This window comes from Dendrobates tinctorius, unplaced genomic scaffold (genome assembly GCF_039654945.1).
Source record: "Dendrobates tinctorius isolate UK_male_01 unplaced genomic scaffold, ASM3965494v1 ptg000028l, whole genome shotgun sequence".
NCBI classification, from domain to species: Eukaryota; Metazoa; Chordata; class Amphibia; order Anura; family Dendrobatidae; genus Dendrobates; species Dendrobates tinctorius.
In genome coordinates, this window is record NW_027361696.1 from 13,241,352 (window position 1) to 13,260,219 (window position 18,868).

The window sequence follows — 18,868 nt, forward strand, 5'->3', positions numbered from 1 at the left end:
AAACGATGGGGCCCGGCTAACTAAAAAGGACAGGAAAGGAAAGACACTGTCTGCAATCTGCCAAAAAAAACCTACAAAAATATTGTCCAGCACTTCTGATAGCAAAATTAACCCTGAAGTCACTAGACTTCTAAACCTATATCAGCACTCTGAAATATTCTGAGACAGAGCAAAAAAGAGGCCAATCTAATAAGGGACAAAAAGCAGATTGGCAAATACTGATTAATAGGAGTGGAAATTCAGCATAGCCCCAGCAGGGGCAAGCTGATTACACAAAAAGTGTTAGGGGGGTGGAGAGCTGTGACTCGTGGCCAGAGTTGGGGGGGAGGGCGTAGCTGTGACTCGTGGCCAGAGTTGGGGGGGAGGGCGTAGCTGTGACTCGTGGCCAGAGTTGGGGGGGAGGGCGTAGCTGTGACTCGTGGCCAGTGTTGGGGGGGAGGGCGTAGCTGTGACTCGTGGCCAGTGTTGGGGGGAGGGCGTAGCTGTGACTCGTGGCCAGTGTTGGGGGGGAGGGCGTAGCTGTGACTCGTGGCCAGTGTTGGGGGGGGAGGGCGTAGCTGTGACTCGTGGCCAGTGTTGGGGGGGGCTGCCTGACTCGTGGCTAGTGTTGGAGGGGGGTTGGGGGCTGACTGACTCGTGGCCAGGGTTGGGGGCTGGCTGACTCGTGGCCAGTGTTGGGGGGGGGGGTTGGGGTCTGGCTGACTCGTGGCCAGCGTTGGGGGGGGAAGGCGTAGCTGTGACTCATGGCCAGTGTTGGGGGGGGAGGGCGTAGCTGTGACTCGTGGCCAGTGTTGGGGGGAGGGCGTAGCTGTGACTCGTGGCCAGTGTTGGGGGGAGGGCGTAGCTGTGACTCGTGGCCAGTGTTGGGGGGGAGGGCGTAGCTGTGACTCGTGGCCAGTGTTGGGGGGAGGGCATAGCTGTGACTCGTGGCCAGTGTTGGGAGGGCGTGTTGGGGGGGAGGGCGTGGCTGTGACTCGTGGCCAGTGTTGGGGGGGGGAGGGCGTAGCTGTGTCCCGTGGCCAGTGTTGGTGGGGGCTGCCTGACTCATGGCCAGTGTCCGAGGGGGGTTGGGGGCTGGCTGACTCGTGGCCAGTGTTGGGGGTGGGGTTGGGCGCTGGCTGACTCGTGGCCAGGGTTGGGGGCTGGCTGACTCGTGGCCAGTGTTGGGGGGGTTGGGGGCTGGCTGACTCGTGGCCAGTGTTTGGGGCTGGCTGACTCGTGGCCAGTGTTGGGGGCTGGCTGACTCGTGGCCAGTGTTGGGGGGGGTTGGGGGCTGGCTGACTTGTGGCCAGTGTTGAGGGGGTGGGGGCTGGCTTTGACTCATGGCCAGTGTTGAGGGGGTGGGGGCTGGCTTTGACTCATGGCCAGTGTTGAGGGGGTGGGGGCTGGCTTTGACTCATGGCCAGTGTTGAGGGGGTGGGGGCTGGCTTTGACTCATGGCCAGTGTTGGGGGGCGAGGTTGGTGGCTGGCTGTGACTCGTGGCCAGTGTTTTGGGGTGGCTGGGACTCGTGGCCAGTGTTGGGGGGCGGGGTTGGGGGCTGGCTGTGACTCGTGGCCAGTGTTTTGGGGTGGCTGGGACTCGTGGCCAGTGTTGGGGGGCGGGGTTGGGGGCTGGCTGTGACTCGTGGCCAGTGTTTTGGGGTGGCTGTGACTCGTGGCCAGTGTTGGGGGGTGGTTGTGACTTGTTGCCAGTGTTGGGGAGGAGGCGTAGCTGTGACTCGTGGCCAGTATTGGGCGGGGTGGGAGCTTGCTTTGACTTGTGGCCAGTGTTGGGGGGTGGGGGCTGGCTGTGACTCGTGGCCAGTGTTTTGGGGGGTGGCTGTGACTCGTCAGTTTTGGAGGGGGTGGCTGTGACTCGTGGCCAGTGTTGGGGGGTGAGGGCTGGCTGTTGGCTGTGACTCGTGGCCAGTGTTGGGGGGTGGTTGTGACTCGTGGCCAGTGTTGGGGGGGAGGAGCGTAGCTGTGACTCGTGGCCAGTGTTGGGGGGCAGGAGCGTAGCTGTGACTCGTGGCCAGTGTTGGGGGGGCGTAGCTGTGACTCGAGGCCAGTGTTGGGGGGGGTGGGGGGTGAGGGCTGGCCGTTGGCTGTGACGCGTGGCCAGTGTTTGGGGGGGCGGCTGTGACTTTTGGCCAGTGTTGGGGGGGGGGGGGGTGGAGAGCTGTGTTGGGGGTCCCCCTGGCTGTGGCTCGTGGCCAGTGTTGGGGGGGGGGGAGGGCGTAGCTGTGACTCGTGGCCAGTATTGGGGGGAGGGAATAGCTGTGACTCATGGCCAGTGTTGGGGGGGGGGGGAGGGCGTAGCTGTGACTCGTGGCCAGTGTTGGGGGGAGGGCGTAGCTGTGACTCGTGGCCAGTGTTGGGGGGGGAGGGCGTAGCTGTGACTCGTGGCCAGTGTTGGGGGGGGGGAGGGTGTAGCTGTGGCTCGTGGCCAGTGTTGGGGGGGAGGGCGTAGCTGTGACTCGTGGCCATTGTTGGGGGGGAGGGCGTAGCTGTGACTCGTGGCCATTGTTGGGGGAGAGGGCGTAACTGACTCGTGGCCATTGTTGGGGGGGAGGGCGTAGCTGTGACTCGTGGCCATTGTTGGGGGGGGGAGGGCGTAGCTGTGACTCGTGGCCATTGTTGGGGGGGGAGGGTGTAGCTGTGACTCGTGGCCAGTGTTGGGGAGAGGGCGTAGCTGTCACTCGTGGCCAGTGTAAGGGGGAGGGCGTAGCTGTCACTCGTGGCCAGTGTTGGGGGGTGAGGGCTGGCTGTTGGCTGTGACTTGTGGCCAGTGTTGGGGGGTGGTTGTGACTCGTGGCCAGTGTTCGGGGGAGGCGTAGCTGCGACTCGAGGCCAGTGTTGGGGGGGGGGGGGGTTAGCTGCGACTCGAGGCCAGTGTTGGGGGGGGGGGGGGGGGGTTAGCTGCGACTCGAGGCCAGTGTTGGGGGGGGGGGTTAGCTGCGACTCGAGGCCAGTGTTGGGGGGGGGGGGGTGGAGAGCTGTGACTTGTGGCCAGTGTTGGGGGTTCCCCTGGCTGTGGCTCGTGGCCAGTGTTGGGGGGGAGTGTAGCTGTGACTCGTGGCCACTACAGAATGCTGTAGATAAGCCCCTGATGGCAGTGCCGGCAGCTGATTCTCACCCCATTTTAGCCCTATCAGCTGCTGGCACTGCCATCAGGGGCTTATCTACAGCATTCTGTAATGCTGTAGATAAGCCCCTGATTTAACCTGAAAGATAAGAAAAAAAAGTTAGATTATACTCACCCCTGCGTTCGGTCCGATGAGTGTCGCCGTCCCGTCTGGCGCCTCCCATCTTCATACGATGATGTCCTCCTCCTTGCTCTCTCCCTCGGCTCCTGCGCAGGCGTACTTTCTCTGCCCTGTTGAGGGCAGCGCAAAGTACTGCAGTGCGCAGGCATGGGACCTCTTTGACCTTTCCCGGCGCCTGCGCACTGCAGTACTTTACTCTGCCCTCAACAGGGCAGGTAAAGTACGTCTGTGCCGGAGCCGAGGGAGAAGCAAGGAGGACATCATCGTATGAAGATGGGAAGGACCGCGACACCCATCGGACCGGACGCCAGGGTGAGTATAATCTAAGGGTACCGTTACACCTAGCAACTCACCAGCGATCCCGACCAGCGATATGACGCGGTCAGGATCGCTGGTGAATCGCTAGGTGGTCGCTAGTGAGCTGCCACTCAGGCAGATCTCACCAGCGACATCGCTGGGGACGGGGATCGCTACTTACCTGTCAGACGCGGCGATCCTGGGTCCTCCCGCCCGGCTCCACGCGTCGCTCGTCGGCGCCACAGGAAGCGCAGCAGGAAGTGGCCGACGAGGAATGGTCCAGCAGCTTCTCGCGCGATCAGCGATAACCAGCGGGGGAGCAGGTCGGAGGTAAGTATCACATGCAGCGATATCGCTAGCAATATCGCTGCAACGTCACAAAATCGGTGACTTTACAGCGATATTGCTAGCGATATCGCAGTGTGTAACGGGGGCTTAACTTGTTTTTCTTATCTTTCAGGATACATTGGGGGCTTATCTACAGCATTACAGAATGCTGTAGATAAGCCCCTGATGGTGGTGGCTGCAGCTGATAGGGCTAAAAATAGGTGACAGATTCCCTTTAGGCTGTGTGCCCACATAGCTTTTTTTTAAGCGTTTCTGCAGCGCTTTTAGACAAGCGATTCTGCTGCAGAAACGCTTAAGAAAAGCATCCATGTGCGTTTTTCATTAAAAATCAATTGTTGAGCCAATGGTGCGTTTTTAACTGCTGCGGAAACGCTTAGTGATTAAAAAACGCAGCATGTTCATTAACTTTGCAGAATCGCACGCTATTCCGCATACCATCAATTGGCAAAAACGCTTAGGAAAACGCATGCAAAAACGCTTGACAAAAGCTTACAAAAGCGCGTCAAAAAAACGCATGCTTTTTCCCGGGAGCAGGGTGTGCGATTCTGTTCAGGTTTATTCTACTTCAGAAACGCTACGTGGGCACATAGCCTTAAGGTGCATATATAGTGAAGTATGCGCTGTCCTGTGCTGGCCTGGAGGTTCTCTGGGCAGGTGAATTATTAAATATTTTACCCTTCCTCCCCTCTGCTTTCTGTGTGTGGGGGGAGGGGAGCTGCTGGATTTCATTGCTCTCCATTCATTATGACTTAACCCCTTCCTGACATGAGACGTACTATCCCGTCCATGGGACCCGGGCCCGTATGCCCATGGACGGGATAGTACGTCTACCGCGACCAGCGGCGCCCACGTGGTGAGCGCCGCTGATCGCGGCCGGGTGTCAGCTGATTATCACAGCTGACACCCGGCACAATGTGTCAGGGGCGGTCACGGACCGCCCCCGACACGTTAACCCCTTGCACACCGCGATCAAACATGATCGCGGTGTACCGGGGGTTAAAGGGAAGCATCGGCAGGGAGGGGGCTCCCTCCTTGCTTCCCTGAGCCCCCCACGGCAGCGCAAGTGCAGCGCTGCTGCGGGGGACTCCTTTCCTGCAGGCCCCCGAATCAAAGATGGCGACGGGGGCCTGCAGGAAGCTGGCTTCCTCAGTGCCTGCAAAGCGCAGGCATGAGGAAGCCTTCTGCAGTGCCTGTGACAGATTGCTGATCTGTCACAGTGACCTGTGATGTGACAGATCAGCGATCTGTCACAGGACAGTGATGTCCCACCTGGGACTATTTAATAAAATAAAAAAAAGTGTTAAAATAAATTTAAAAAAATCGCCAAATAAATTAGAAAAAAAAAAATTCCCCCAAATAAATCCATTTTTTAGAAATAAAAAAAAACAAAACAATGAAAGTACACATATTAGGTATCGCCGCGTCCGTAACGACCCGCCCTATAAAACTGTCCCATTAGTTAACCCCTTTAGCGAACCCCTTAAAAAATAAAAAACGAAGCAAAAAATAATGATTTATTATCATACAGCCAAACAAAAAGTGTAATAACGCGCGATCAAAAAGACGCATATAGATATCCATGGTACCGCTGAAAACGTCATCTTGTCCCGCAAAAAACGAGCCGCCACACAGCATCATCAGCGAAAAAATAAAAAAGTTATAGCTCGCAGAATAAAGCGATGCAAAAATAATTATTTTTTATATAAAATAGTTTTCATTGCATAAAACCGACAAAACATAAAAAAAGACCTAAATAAGGTATCTCTGTAAGCGTACTGACCCAAAGAATAAAACCGCTTTATCAATTTTATCGCACGCGGAACGGTGTAAACGCACCCCCCCAAAAGAAATTCATGAAACGCTGGTTTTTGTTCATTCTGCGTCCCAAAAATCGGAATAAAAAGTGATCAAAAAATGTCACTTGCCCGAAAATGGTACCAATAAAAACGTCAACTCGTCCTGCAAAAAATAAGACCTCACATGACTCGGTGGGTTAAAATACCGAAAAATTAGAGCTTTTAATATGTGTTGATGCAAAAACTGTTTTTACAATAAAAAGCGTCTTTTAGCGTGCGACAGCTGCCAAACATAAAAACCGCCATAAATAGTAAATCAAACCCCCCGTTATCACCCCCTTAGTTAGGGAAAAATAATAAAATAAAAAAAATGTATTTCCATTTTTCCGTTAGGGTTAGGGCTGAGATTAGGGTTAGGGGTGTGTTGGGGTTCGGGTTGGAGTTCGAATTGGGGGTTTCCACTGTTTGAGCACATCAGGGGCTCTCCAAATGCAACATGGTGTCTGATCTCAATTCCAGCCAATTCTGCGTTGAAAAAGTCAAATGGTGCTCCTTCCCTTCCAAGCTCTGCCATGCGCCCAAACAGTGTTTTACCCCCACATGTAGGGTATCAGCCTACTCAGGTCAAATTGCAAAACAATTTTTGGGGTCCAATTTCTCCTGTTACCCTTAGGAAAATAGAAAATTGGGGGCAAAAATATCATTTTTGTGGGAAAAAAATGATTTTTTTATTTTCACGTCCGAGCGTTATAAACTTCTGTGAAGCACTTGGGGGTTCAAAGTGCTCACCACACATCTAGATAAGTTCCGTGGGGGGCCTAGTGTCCAAAATGGGGTCACTTGTGGGGAGTTTCAATAGTTTAAGTTTAAAATGTTTAATAGTTTAGTTTAAAATGTCACTGCTTCCCTTCCGAGCCCCGACGTGTGTCCATACAGTAGTTTTCTCCCACATATGGGGTGTCAGCGTACTTATGACAAATTGGACAACAACTTTTGGGGTCCAATTTCTCCTGTTAGGCTGAGTTCACACGTGGCGTTTTTTTCGCGTTTCCGCGGCGGTTTTAACCGCGAAAACGCGAAAAATAAGCATCCCATGCATTCCTATGGGATTCCGCAATGCTGTGCTAATGCTGCGGTTTTTACCGCGTCGGAATCGCTTCGCTGTAAAAACCGCAGCATGCTCATTAATTTGCGGGATCGCGGCGATCCCGCACCCATAGGAATGCATTGTTCCGCTTATTTCCCGCATGTGGCTGTGCACACCATGCGGAAAGTAAGCAGAACAATTGCGGATGGTACCCATGGTCCGGAGGAGAGGAGACTGTCCTCCGGGCTTTGGGTACCATATCCCTGTAAAAAATAGAATTTAAAATAAAAAATATTGTTATTCTCACCCTCCGACGTCCCGCGCAGCCTTCCCGCTTCTCTTCACGCTCTCGTTCCCAGTAGTCCTTTGCGAAAATGCTCGCGATGACGTCCCTTCTCGCGGGATCGCGACGTCTCGCGGTCATTCGCGCGACGTCATCGCGAATTACCGCGAGACGTCGCGATCCCGCGAGAACTGACGTCATCGCGGGCATTTTCGCAAAGGATTACTGGGAACGGATGCGCGGGACGTCGGAAGGTAAGAATAACACCGTTTTTTTTTTTTGTGTTTTTTTACATTCTATCTTTTACTACTGATGCCGCATAGGCAGCCTCAGTAGTAAAAAGTTGGTCACACTCGTCAAACACTATGTTTGATGAGTGTGACAACCTGTCAATCAGTTCTCCAAGCGATGCTACAGATCGCTTGGAAAACGCTAGCATTTTGCAAGCTAATTACGCTTGCAAAATGCTAGTTTTTCCGCGGGAAAATCGCGGGAATTTAAAATGCAATTTTCCCGCGCACTGGAATTCCGGAATTCTCGTGGTAATTTCCGCAAGAGTTCCGGTATGTGTGCACTTAGCCTTACCCTTGGGAAAATAAAAAAATTGGGGACTAATTGATCATGTTTGTGGAAAAAATACGATTTTTTTATTTTCATTCCCTGGCATTATAAACTTCTGTGAAGGCTTTGGGGGTTCAAAGTGCTCACCTCACATCTAGATAAGTTCCTTAGGGGGTCTAGTTTTCAAAATGGGGTCATTTGTGGGGGTTTCCACTGTTTAGGTACATTAGGGGCTCTCCAAAGGCAACATGACACCCGCAGACCATTCCATCAAAGTCTGCATTCCAAAACGTCACCACTTCCCTTCCGAGCCCCGACGTGTGTCCATACAGTAGTTTTCTCCCACATATGGGGTATCCGCATACTCAGGACAAATTGGACAACAACTTTTGGGGCCCAATTTCTCCTGGTACCCTTGGGAAAATAAAAAAATGGTGACTAAAAGATCATGTTTGTGGAAAAAATACGAATTTTTTATTTTCACGCCCGGGCGTTATAAACTTCTGTGAAGCACTAGGGGTTCAAAGTTCTCACCACACATCTAGATAAGTTCCTTGGGGGGTCTAGTTTACAAAATGGTGTCATTTCTGGGGGGTTTCCACTGTTTAGGTACATCAGGGGTTTTCCAATCGCGACATGGTGTCCGATCTCAATTCCAGCCAAAAACGTCAAATGGCGCTGCTTCCCTTCCGAGCTCTGCCATGCGCCCAAATAGTGGTTTACCCCCACATTTGGGGTATCAGTGTACTCAGGACAAATTGCACAATAACTTTTAGGGTCCTGTTACCCTTGGAAAAATAAGAATTGAGGGTGAAAAGATCATTTTTGTGGAAAAAATATTTTTTAATTGTACGGCTGTATGTTATAAACTTCTGTGAAGCCCTTGGGGGTTCAAAGTTCTCACCACACATCTAGATAAGTTCCTTAGGGGGTCTAGTTTCCAAAATGGGGTCACTTGTAGGGGGTTTCCACTGTTTAGGTACATCAGGGACTCTCCAAACGTGACATGGCGTCCGGTCTGAATTCCAGCCAATTTTGCATTGAAAAAGTCAAACGGCGCTCCTTCCATTCTGAGCTCTGCCATGCGCCGAAACAGTCGTTCCCCCCCCACATGTCAGGTATCAGCGTACTCAGGACAAATTGCACAATAACTTTTGCAGTCCAATTTCTCCTGTTACCCTTGGTAAAATAAAAAAAATTGAACCTGAAGTATTTTTTTTGTGAAAAAAAGTTAGATGTTCATTTTTTTTTTAAATATTCAAAAAAATTTCCTGTGATGCACTTAAAGGGTTAATAAACTTCTTGAATGTGGTTTTGAGCACCTTAAGGGGTGCAGTTTTTAGAATGGTGTCACTTTTGGGTATTTTCTATCATATAGACCCCTCAAAGTGACCTCAAATGTGATGTGGTCCTAAAAATAAAATGGTGTTGTAAAAATGAGAAATCGCTGGTCAACTTTTAACCCTTATAACTTCCTAACAAAAAAAAATTTTGGTTCCAAAATTGTGCTGATGTAAAGTAAACATGTGGAAAATGTTAGTTATCAAGTTTTTTGTGTGCTGTATCTCTGTGATTTAAGGGCATAAAAATTCAAAGTTGGAAAATTGCGAAATTTTTGCCAAATTTCCGTTTTTCCCACAAATAAACGCAAGTTATTTGAATGAAATTTTACCACTAACATGAAGTACAATATGTCACGAGAAAACAATGTCAGAATCACCGGGATCCATGGAAGCGCTCCAGAGTTATGACCTCATAAAGGGACAGTGGTCAGAATTGTAAAAATTGGCCCGGTCATGAACGTGCAAACCACACTTGGGGGTGGAGGGGTTAATAGTCCCAGATTTTGTGGGAATCTAAGGCTAGGAACCGGTTCTGTCCCTGGCTGTTGGGCTGAGAATAAATGCAGATAATCGCACATGCACTCCCTGTGATGGGTTCTTGTACTTAGCGAGGGGCAATGCTCTGCTTGTTTCTGTGGACAAAAATGTCTTTAGCCTATTGTACGGTGGGGGAGAGAAGCTGTGATCTCGGCATATCTTATATATAGATAATTCCCAGCTGTGACTTCCCCGCTCCCACCCATATCATCTGGAGTCGCAGAGCGGACAAGCTCCATAAAATGGTGGTCTGGCTTACTGAAAGCAGCAAAGCCCCCAGCGTCTGCGATCCGGGCACAAGTTGTGTACACAGAGCCTTCCCTCCACTCCGCCATGTTCCTCCCTGCCTCTCCCTCTGTATTGTTGCTGTTATATGCAGGCACCTTTATATGCCAGGAGGGCTCCTCTCACCTTCAGCACGGGTTATTTTTGGACCCCAGATTAATCTGACATTTTGTACTCTAGGATTGAGCAAATACAGCCTCTTGTGTTGCTAGGATTTTCACACCAACTGAATAGGACTATAAATATTGTGCCCAAAGTTACTATTGAGATGTTGCTAAGAGATCAAGCGAGGGAGGGATTTAGGTGGCATATTCACAATAAAGGTACGCTCACATCTGCCTATGTAAAGTAGCTGAAATTCTCGGCCAGAAAAGTTGGAGTGTCGGGTGAATGTCATGTTTTTTTTTTTTTTTTTTTTTTTTGTTTTTGTCGCACACTAAACATCCATATGCCATGTGTTTTTAACATCAGCTTTTTCATGAAGCGATTATCTATCTAATTAGAATCTATTTTTCGAATTAATAAAACAATTTATATAAATAGATGGATAGCTATAGATAATAGTAAGAAACATCACTGAGCTATAATTAGTGCAATGCGTGTAACTTACTGTACATATTTTTGGCTAATAAATTAAGAAAAATGCCATGGGGTCCCCCTTATTTTTAATACCCATTTGAGGGAAAGCAGACAGCTGGGGGCTGGTATTATTTTTGGAAGAGGCCAATATAAATGAAGCTTCCCAGCCTATTAATATCAGCTCACAGCTGTCTGCATAGCCTTTACTAATTATTAAAAAGGGTGGACCCCCTCAAAAAGTGACGTGGGTCCCTTTAATTTTAACCAGCGAAGACTAAGCAGACAGCTACGGTGTGATATTAATGGGCTGGGAAGGGGCTATGGATTTTGGCCCCATCCCAGACCAATAACAGCAGCCCCAGAAATGGCATCTCTCTTAGATGCGCCAGTTCTGGAGCTTGGCCTCTTCTTGATTGGTACGTTGGCATGTAGGGTAATCGTTTCGTGGTTGATGTGTAGCTTTGTAATGTCTGCTGACATCAAGCCCATGGGTAGGTAATGGAGATGTTTATCAGGCAACCCCCACAACTAAACCCCATAGTCAAAAGCAATAAACATACACAGAGCAAAGTCCTTTAATTGTAAAAAACATTCCCCGACCCTCTTTACCCATCTTTTGCTTTTTAAAAAATAAAATAATCCAAAGGGGTCCTGTTATGATTAGGTCACCTAGGAGGATAGCCGGGGAATAAGCTAGGCAACCAGAAAGGTTGGTAACTAGCGGTTTGCAGACCCTTAAACTTACAACACAACTAGAATTAGCCGTGGGACGTACATACGATGCCCTAGACGCCTCGGCACAGCCAAAGAGTTAACAGCCTAAAGCAAGAAAGGGGAAAGTTAAACTGCCCTGGAGTAGAACCCCAAAGGAATAGATAGCCCCCAAACATATATTGCCGGTTAGACCAGATGAGGCAGAAAATAGAGTAAGCAAATGATGGGGCCCAAACTAGATAGGACAGGAAAGATACTGTCTGGAATCACGCAAAAAACACTAAGAAAAATCCAACACGTCTGATATGCAAAAATACTGAGGCCACACGACCTCTCCCCCACTAGATTAGCATTCTGGTGTGAACTGGAAGCATAACAAAAGATACTGATATAACAGGGGCCTAGCAATACTGAACAGACTGACATAAGCTGTGACATGTGGAACGGGGTCCAGCACTTGTCCCAGCTGGGAACAATGCTGAACCCACACAGGAAAGCAGAAAGCAGAGAAAGGCAAAAACTAAATCAAATGCAAAAAGATTCCAGCAAACAAATCACTTATTGTGAAGAGAAAAGAAAAAATAGGATGGCACTCACTGTTCATGTGAATCAAATCACTTTATTTCACATACACAAGGCATCGGCATAGGCACGGGAGCAATGTGCTGGAAGACAGACAACAGCCGTTTCGCGCTCAATACGTATTCTGTAATGCTGTAGATAAGCCCCCCCCCCGATGTAACCTGAAAGATAAGAAAAACACGTTAGATTATACTCACCGGGGGTGGGTGCAATGGGTGTCATACGATGACGTCGTCCTCCTTGCTTCTCCCTCAGCTCCTGCGCAGGCGCACTTAATCATTTTGAGTGAAATCATCCATTCTGGTGAAATAAACAAGGCTCACAATGGGGCATGTTCAGATGTTGTGATTGAAGTGGTTACATTTTTTTATTTTGTGGTGAATTATAAATCAATTTGTCCTGTGAAAACTGCAGTTGGGTTTAAAACCGCAGCAAATCTGGGTGCGTTCTGGCTGCAGCCGGGTGCGGTACACTCAGAAGACACATGGATTCCTCTGTGCAGGGTCCGGGGTGACAGCTGGGGGGGGGGCTGAGATCCGGGGGGGAAAGGGCGTGACATGACCTGCTGACCCGGAACAGAGGGGGTTATATGCAGAGCGCCACAAGGAGCCCACGCTTCTGGCCCATTATCCATAATGGAAAGCGAGCAGCAGCAGCCACTATTGCAGCAGGAGGCGGCTGCGGACCATCATGCTACACAGAAGCCTTGGGCCCATCTGAAGTCCCGAGATGGTACGAATCATGGCCAGTTAAGCGATCGTTCCAGCCGCAGGAGCTCTTCCAGGCAGGAGTCGGTCATGTGGCTGAGGAAGTCCCCCTCGTGATCCGGTACCTATTTTCTGCATGGACACTGGTAAGTGATCTCATTAAGTGATGCAGGCTTCCCCTTATGTTTTAATTTAAGGGGAAGAAGTGCAAGGTTAAGGCAAAACGGGGAATGCGCCCTCTGTGGATGCCCACAGCCGGACTCGTGTCCAAAAAAACTTATGTTCCCCCCCCCCCCCCGTATCCAGCAGATGGTGAGGTCGCAGGAAGGGGAGGGGTGGAGCGGGTTTAGCCTTGAGACAGACTATATTTCCTCCTGCTATTTCCCCCCCTCAGGTTGCTTATGAAACTCCCAACTTCACCACAAGTTTGAACGATATCAGGACAGAAGCGAGGGAGTCCATAAAGTCCCTGACTCAAGGGGAGAGTTCTAAGTTGAAAGACCGTAACATAGATCTTCCGGAATCAAATTCATCGGCTGGTTGGAGGAGTAGGGATTCCTCTGATTCATCTTCTTCATCTGAGAAACACTCAGGTCGCTTCTGCCTGCCCCTAGGTCGCGTGGACAAGCTAGTGAAAGCAGTTAAAGGAACAATGGGGATAGTGGAGTCCAGGCCAGCACTGTCCATGCAGGACGTCATGTTTAAAGGATTGAATCAAAAGAAATGTAGGTCCTTTCTCGAATGAGAAGATTCGGGGTCTGATTCTCTGGGAGTGGAAGAGGCCGGAAAAGAGAGACTCATTGCCTCCGACCCACAAGCATGGGCCAAAGCTACCAAGTTGGATGCAGCAGTAGCCAAGGCATCAAAAAATCTTCCCTACCCTTTGAGGACATGGGGACCCTCTAAGATCTCCTAGATAGGAAGACAGACATCTTCCTTAAAGGGACTTGCATCTACTTGCGTGGCCAGATCAATGATGATCTGGCTGGCCCAACTTGAATCTCAGGAGACAATTATGGGAGCCCTTCCAATAATTCAAGATACGGCGGCCTTCCTGTCAGATGCCTTAGCAGATTCAGTCAGGATGGCGGCAAGAGCAGCAGGTCTTTCCAACACGGCCCGCAGGGCTCTGTGGTTAAAATGCTGGCTGGGGGATATCCAGGCAAGATCTAAGCTCTGTGCTGTCACACGTGAAGGGGGATACCTTTTTGGCCCGGTCTTGGACGAGCTACTGGAAAAGGCGGGGGAAGAGAAAAAGAGATTCCCCAACCTATCGTCCTCTTACCGACGTACCTTCACCAGGAGAAAGTGTGGTCAAGGAAGACCTACAAGGGACTGTTCCTAGTGGAAACAATTGGCTCAGCAATAAAAATATTTCAAAACTGTTTCATGGCGGTTTTAGATTTAAAAGACGCGTATTATCATGTGCCTATTCACGCAGACTGAGCATTTCCTGAGAGTATTGGTGTCCATAAGTGCCTCAGTCTGTCATTTCCACTTCAGAGCCTCCCCTTTGGCCTGTCAGTCGCTCCACGGGTCTTCACAAAGTTAATCGCCGAGGTCATGGCCCACCTTCGGGAATCAGACATCCTGATAATCCCCTATTTAGGCGACTTCTTAATTATAGGCAGTTCGACTGATCATTGCCTTTCACAGGTAGGAAGGTCTAGGTCCACTCGGCAATTAGGTTGGCTAATGAACTCTGAAAAATCCCGTTTACAACCCTTGAAGGTTCAGCAATTCCTCGGTCTCGTTCTAGTTTCAGAAAGTCACTAGTTTCGGAAAGTCATGAATGTCGTGTACCATCTGACTAAATTATTCGCCTTCGTCACCAGGTTTTTCGGGCGGTAAATAGGCCCTCTATGACCCTCAGGCAGGCCATGTCCCTATTGGGTTCCCTAACATCCTGTATCCTGGCCGTCAAGTGGGCTCAGTTTCACACAAGGGCCCTTCAATTCTCTCGGATAACCAGGCTTACATCAACCACCAAGGTAGGACCTGGTCCGTGGCCCTGATGGAAGTAGCAGAACGTCTTTTCCAGATAGCAGAAAGACACCTATCTTTGACAGCGCTACACATAAGCGGAAAAGACAATACAAAAGCCAACTTTCTAAGCCGCAACGTACAAAGGCAGGGAGAATGGTCTCTAAATGGAACCATCTTCAACCAGATTGTCTGCATGTGGGGTCAGCAGGATATAGACGTTTTTGCCACCAAGAGAAACAGAAAGGTAAAACAGTTCTGTTCTCTGGATCTGGGGGAAAAACCTCTTATGGTGGACGCTTTCCTGAGGAAATGGGATTTCAATCTGGCCTACGCATTCCTTCCATTGTCCCTGTTGCCTCTGGTAGTGAGGAAGATCAGAGAAGACAGGGCAAGGATTATACTAATTGCTCCATTCTGGCCCAGAAGGGCTTGGTTCTCGTGGCTTAAGAACTATGTCAGTCTGCGATCCTTGGATATTGCCAGATCTTCCGGTTCTTCACTCCCAGGGCCCAGTCAACTATCCCCGAGTAGCAAGACTCCGCTTGACGGCGTGGAGTTGGAAAGGACATTATTAAGGGCTAAAGGATTCCTCCTGAATCTAATAACCACCCTTCTAAAGAGTAGGAAGTTAACAACCAAGATCTATGCTAGAACCTGGAAACAATTCCTAGTAGCTGCTTCGAACTTTAAAGCCGAGGAAAGGGGTACCTATAGGGCAGATTCTAGAGTTTCTTCAGAGGGGTCTTCAACTAGGTCTTGCCACTAGTACCCTTAAAGTGCAAGTTTTGGCCATTGGTGCCTTATTTTGCTGTGATATCGCAAACAATTACTGGGTCTCCAGATTTATTAAAGCAGCTGGCAGATCTAGGCCCATTCACAAAGTAAGGTGCACGCCTTGGGACTTGAACTTAATCCTTACGGCTATGACGGAGGCTCCATTTGAACCCATGGTATCTGCCTCCATTAAGGTTCTATCCCTCAAGGTAGCCTTTTTGGTAGCGATAACATCAGCATATATAATAAGAGATATTCAGGCACTCTCTAAAGTTCCCCCTTATACGCATATTTTGGAAGACAGGGTAGTGTTTAGGCCAGACCCTGCCTACTTGCCCAAGGTTGCCTCAGACTTCCGCAGGCCACAAGAGATGGTCCTTCCCTCCTTCCTCCCTAACCCTACTAACCAGAAGGAGGAGAAGCTTCACACATTAGATATTAGAAGATGTCTGCTAGAGTATCTCTGTGTCACTAATCCCTGGAAAAAGGACATTGCCTTATTTATATCCTTCTAGGGCTCTAGGAAGGGTCTAAAGGTACTGTCACACTTAGCGATGCACCAGCGATCCCGACCAGCGATATGACGCGGTCAGGATCGCTGGTACATCGCTAAGTGGTCGCTAGTGAGCTGCCACACAGGCAGATCTCACCAGTGACATCGCAGGGGTCGGGGGTCGCTACTTACCTGTCAGACGAGGCGATCCTGACGTCCTCCCGCCCGCGTCCACGCGTCGCTCGTCACAGCAGGAAGCTGACGACGAGAAACGGTCCAGGACGTTCTCGCGCGATAAGCGATAACCAGTGGGGGAGCGGTTGGAGGTAAGTATCAGACATAGCGATATCGCTATAACGTCACAAAAGCCAGTGACGTTATAGTGATATTGCTAGCGATATCTCTTAGTGTGACAGGCCCTTTAGAGTTTCGAAGTGTACGTTAGCAAGATAGATTAGGCTATCTCTCTAGCTTAAACAGCAGGTGGCGGTCCAGCTCCACAGAATTTACATGCACATTCCACTGGAGCCATGACATCCTCTTGGGCATAAAGACTAGACATGGGTGCTTCCTCAGATCTCGCCTTCGGGTAAAGGGTTCTGCAGGCTGTAATGCCTCCCTAAGTTAGTTTTACATCTCTGTAAGTCTCTTGTGGTGCCGTCATGGGAGTCTGAATAAAGCATTAAGTTACGTAACGGTATTTTTCGGAAGCCCATGACAGCACCCTTAGTTCCCTCCCTCCAACATATGGGTGCTCGCTTCTTCCACTTTTAAGTTTCCACACGGGTGATATTGTTCAAGTTGTGTATATTTTGTGTGTCCTTAACCCCTTAATGACCAGGGGTATTTTTGGTTTTGCATTTTCATTTTTCCCTCCCCTTCTTTCCAGAGCCATAACTTTTTTATTTTTCTGTCTATATGGCCATGTGAGGGCTTATTTTTTGCGGGATGAGTTGTACTTTTAAATGACACCATTGGTTTTACCATGTCGTGTACTCAAAAACAGGAAAAAAATTCCAAGTGCGGTGAAATTGCCAAAAAAGTGCAATCCCACACTTATTTTTTGCTTGACTTTTTTTGCTAGGTTCACTAGATGCTAAATCTGACCTGCCAATATGATTCTCCAGGTCATTGCGAGTTCATAGACACCAAACATGTCTATGTCCTCTTTTATCTAAGTGGTGAAAAAAACTTCCAAAGTTTGCTTAAAAAAAAAAAAACCCGCAATTTTCCGAGACCCGTAGCGTCTCCATTTTTCATGATCTGGGGTCGGGTGAGGGCTTATTTTTTCCGTGCTGGGCTGACGTTTTTAATGATACCACTTTTGTACAGATACATTCTTTTGATCGCCCGTTATTGCATTTTAATGCAATGTCTTGGCGACCAAAAAAAACGTAATTCTGGAGTTTTGAATTTTTTTTCTCGCTACGCAGTTTAGCGATCGGGTTAATGCTTTTTTTATTGATAGATCGGGCGATTCTGAACGCGGCGATACCTAATGTGTATGTGTTTTTTTTTTTTTTATTTTTTTTTTTTTTACTGTTTTATTTTGATTGGGGCGAAAGAGGGGTGATTTGAACTTTTAGATTTTTTTTATTCTTAAACATTTTTTTTTTAACTTTTGGCATGCTTCAATAGCCTCCATAGGAGGCTAGAAACATGCGCAACCCGATCGGCTCTGCTACATATGGGCGATGAGTAGATCGCCCATATGTAGCAGATTTACTGCTGTGCATTCAGCGCTGACCACCGGGTGGCGCTGAAAGCCATATGCCTGGAACAACCATAGAGGTCTCAGAGACCTCTGGTTGTCCAGGCAACATGACGTCGACCCCCGATCACGTGACGGGGGTCGGCGATGACGTCATTTCCGGCCCGGCGGCCGGAAATGCTATTTAAATGCCCGCTGTCAGCTTTGACAGCGGGATTTAACTAGTTAATAGGCGCGGGCGGATGGCGATTCCGCTCGCGCCTATTGCGGGCACATGTCAGCTGTTCATAACAGCTGACATGTCCCGGCTTTGATGCGGGCTCAGCGCCGGAGCCCTCATCAAAGCAGGGGAGATGTCTGATGAAGGACTGTGTCCGTCATTGGACATTAAGGGGTTAACCAAGGAGGTCCTCTCAAGCTCTGTAATTCAACTGATGCGTGGGTGGTGTGCCACCCTTTTTGTATCTGTAGGTTTCCTGTTCTTGAAGGGCGGATCCCCTCTCTCGTGGTGCTGTCATGGGCTTCCGAAAAATACATTTACTGGTGCGTAACTTAATGCTTTTCTTGCTATACAGTGCATCAGTAGAAATCTGAGGATGAGTGGTAAGTGGGGTCGAGAGCAGTGGCGAATGAATGGTGGTGATGCCACAGCGTGGACACACAATTCATAAGACTGCTGCGCGTGACATGGACAGCAGATATTACATTGTGATATTACAGAAAAGCAGTCTATGGCAATACTAGTGTATAGGCAGCATAAACTTGGAGACAGATTCAGTTTTATGCTCAAATTGACTGTTAGAGAAATCAGGGCTGTGGAGTCGAAGTCTCAAATTCAGTGTTCGTTTTGGTGGAGTTGGAGTCGGTATAAAATGGGGTGACTCTGACTCCTATCATATATAACAATTTGGGTGCAGTAGCACAATGCAGGATGTCCTGTAAATGTTTTCAGAATTTGGGGAAAGTTATAAAATGTCCTATAAATGTTCTGTTCCTGATCTGAGGATCTCAGCTTATAGTTGAGATGAATCTGTGCTGCACTTTATGTCCATGCTGAGTATTGACTAGGTCTGTGGGGGTCGGAAGGCAGGGAAATGTCAGAGTTAAGGTACTGTCACACTTAGTGATGCACCAGCGATCCCGACCAGCGATATGACGCGGTCAGGATCGCTGGTGTATCGCTAAGTGGTCGCTAGTGAGCTGCCACACAGGCAAATCTCACCAGCGACATGGCAGCGGTCGGGGGTCGTTACTTACCTGTCACACTAGGCGATCCTGACGTCCTCCCGCCCGCGTCCACGCGTCGCTCGTCTCTCCACGGGAAGCGCAGCAGGAAGCTGACGACGAGAAACGGTTCAGGACGTTCTCGCGCGATCAGCAATAACCAGCGGGGGAGCGGTTGGAGGTAAGTATCAGACATAGCGATATCGCTAGCACTATCGCTATAACGTCACAAAAACCAGTGACGTTATAATTGATATTGCTAGCGATATCGCTTAGTGTGACAGGCCCTTTACTGACTCCACAGCCCTGCTACAA

The 18,868-nt window shown here is 49.2% G+C and overlaps 1 protein-coding gene across 3 annotated transcripts in view; it reads left to right on the plus strand.

Annotated features, from left to right (window-relative positions):
• The window catches only part of LOC141085107 (msx2-interacting protein-like), a 127,050-nt gene that overhangs the window by 8,558 nt on the left and 99,624 nt on the right, over positions 1 to 18,868 (plus strand). The gene's annotated exons all lie outside the window — the stretch shown is intronic.